The sequence below is a fragment of the Alexandromys fortis genome, unplaced genomic scaffold, assembly GCF_014885135.2.
Source record: "Alexandromys fortis isolate MF-2015 unplaced genomic scaffold, M_Fortis_MF-2015_v1.1 scaffold_409, whole genome shotgun sequence".
Taxonomy (NCBI): domain Eukaryota; kingdom Metazoa; phylum Chordata; class Mammalia; order Rodentia; family Cricetidae; genus Alexandromys; species Alexandromys fortis.
The window spans coordinates 403031-406179 of NW_026068317.1; positions in this window are offsets into that span (position 1 = coordinate 403031).

A 3149-nucleotide genomic window follows, 5' to 3' on the forward strand; every position below is an offset into this window, starting at 1 on the left:
TTTTTTTTGAAAATTTCCACCTACTCCCCTCCTCCCACTTCTCTTTCCTTCCCCCTTCGTTTCCCCTCCATCTCCAGTACAAAGAGCAGTCAAGTTTCCCTACCCTATGGGAAGTCCAAGGTCCTTCCCGCTCCCCCCAGGTCCAGGAAGGTGAGCATCCAAACAGACTAGGCTCCCACAAAGCCCGTCCATGCAGTAGAATCAAAACCCACTGTCATTGTTCTTGGCTTCTCAGTCAGCCTCCACCATCAGCCACATTCAGAGAGTCCGGTTTGATCACATGCTCCATCAGTCTCAGTCCAACTGGCCTTGGTTATCTCCCATTAGATCAGTCCCATTGTCTCTGTGGGTGGACTCACCCCTCACGGTCCTGACTCCCTTGCTCATGTTCTCCCTCCTTCTGCTCCTTATTTGACCTTGGGAACTCATTCCAGTGCTCCAATGTGGGTCTCTGTCTCTATCTCCATCCGTCACCAGATGAAGGTACTATGGTGATATGCAAGATATTCATCAGTGTGGCTATGGGATAAGGCCAGTTCAGGCACACTCTTCTCTGCTGCCCAAGGAACAAGCTGGGGACATCTCCTTTGACACCTGGGAACCACTCAAGAGTCAAGTCTCTTGCGAACCCTAAAATGGCTCCCTTAATTATTTACTTCCCTGCTCCCACATCCACCCCTCCTCTATCCCAACCATCCCATTCCTCATGCTCTCCCCACCCCCCTTCTCCCTTCTCTCTCTCTATCTCTCCTTATTCCCTCCCCACCCCTACCCCCATGCTTTTAACCCCTGCCCAGCAATCTTGTCCACTTCCACTATCCAGGAGGATAACTATATGTTTTTCTTTGGGTTCACCTTCTTATTTAGCTTCTCTAGGATCATTAATTATAGGCTTAGTGTCCTTTGTTTATGGACATTTGAGAATTCTCTGTTCAGTTTAGTACCCCATTTTTTAGTTGGGTTAATTAGAGTTTTAATGTCTAGTTTCTTGAGTTCTTTATATATTTTGGAGATCAGACCTTTGTCTGATGTGGGGTTGGTGAAGATCTCCCAATCATTAGGATGCCTCACAAGCATCTGATAATCTTCCACCAGCACAATTCAAAGAAGGGAAACACACAAACTCTACCACCAGAAAAATAACCGGAGTTAACAACTACTGGTCATTAATATCACTTAATATCAATGGACTCAATTCACCTACAAAAAGGCAGAGGCTAAGAGAATGGATACGAAATCAGGATCCAACATTCTGCTGTTTACAAGAAACACACCTCAAACTCAAAGATAGACACTATCTCAGAGTAAAGGGTTGGGAAAAGGTTTTCAAATCAAATGGTTCAAAGACACAAGCGGGTGTGGCTATACTAATAACTAACAAAATTGATTTCAAACTAAAATCAATCAGAAGAGATGGAGATGAACACTTTATACTCATAACAGGAACAATTCATCAGGAGGAAGTCTCTATCCTGAATATCTATGCCCCAAATATAAAGCACCCACATATGTAAAAGAAACATTACTAGAACTCAAAGCATACATCAAACTCCACACTCTAATAGTGAGAGATTTCAACACTCCGCTCTCACCAATGAACAGGTCAACCAGACAGAAACTTAACAGAGAAATAAGATAACTCTCAGATGTAATGAACCAAATGGACTTAACAGACATCTATAGAACATTTCATCCAAAAAGAAAAGAATATTCCTTCTTCTCAGCATTGCATAGAACCTTCTCAAAAATTGATCACATAATTGGTAACAAAGTAAACATCCATAGATACAAAGAAATTGTAGTAATCACCTGTGTACTATCAGATCACCATGGAATAAATTAGAATTCAACAACAATTCCAGCCCCATAAAGCCTACAAACTCATGGAAACTGAACAGTCAACTACTGAACTCCTCCTGGGTCAAGGAAGAAATTAAGAAAGAAATTAAAGTCTTCCTTGAATTCAATGAAAATAAAGACACATCATACCCAAACCTATGGGACACTATGAAAGCAGTGCTAAGAGGAAAGTTCATAGCACTAAGTGCCCACTTAAAGAAAACGAAGAAAGCACACATTAGAGACTTAACACCTGAGAGCTCTAGAACAAAAAAGAAGCAGATTCACCCAAGAGGAGTAGAAGACTGGAAATAATCAAACTGAGGGCTGAAATCAACAAAATAGAAACACAGAAAACAATCCCAAGAATCAATGAAACAAAAAGCTGGTTCCTCTAATATGTTTGTTTGTCATAGCTTGTCTACTAATTGTCTTCCAAGAGGCTTCTGTGTGAAAGGGTTGGATCTCACCTCATATATACCACCATTTGTGATTAATTGAATCATGAAGATTCTAACTGAATCATTATATTATTCCTTTGATAATTTATATTAAGTTATATCAGGAGGTGATACAAAGGAAGAGATGGAGAATGTAGAGGAAGCAGGTCACCAGATTTATGCATTTGAAAAGGATCATTTGTCCCTGGTGTATTTTTCCTCTCTAGTTTTCCATGTCTCTGTCTCTCTCTCTCTCCATGTCTCAATCTATCTCTCTTCCTCTCATCACCCCATAAGGAAAGTGTCTTGTTAGATCAATCTATTGAACATAAAAACGTCCTTTGAAATTACATAAACAAATTGAAAAATTGGTAAGCCTACATGGTGGGACAAACACACATATTAGTTTAAGAAATGTTTTCCTCAAAGCTTTACTCTTTTTACAAACCATACTTATAAAATTTTATGGTTAAGAGTTTTGGAAAAGGACACAACTCACTGACTGAGACTCACTGAGTAGCAAACATGAGGTTTTATTTTTAGCCCTGGAGGACTGTGGGAGGAAGTTATACCTTGATATAGATATGAATAATTTGAATTAGTATAGATTTTGCCTTATTGATAGAGATTTAAGGTCAGTTTTGTTATATGTATATGTATTTCTCATCTTTATTAAGGTATTGTGATTGTGTAGTTCATTTAAAAATGTAATGTATATAGGTTGTTAATGAATAATCATTAATAATAATTAAGCTTGTAATCATGTTAGTTAGATTTTCTAGATGTGCATGGATATATTTTAGATAGGCATTCTTCATATCTTTCAAAGATTATAGAATATGGCATTTTAAATGTTTTAATAACTTAGGA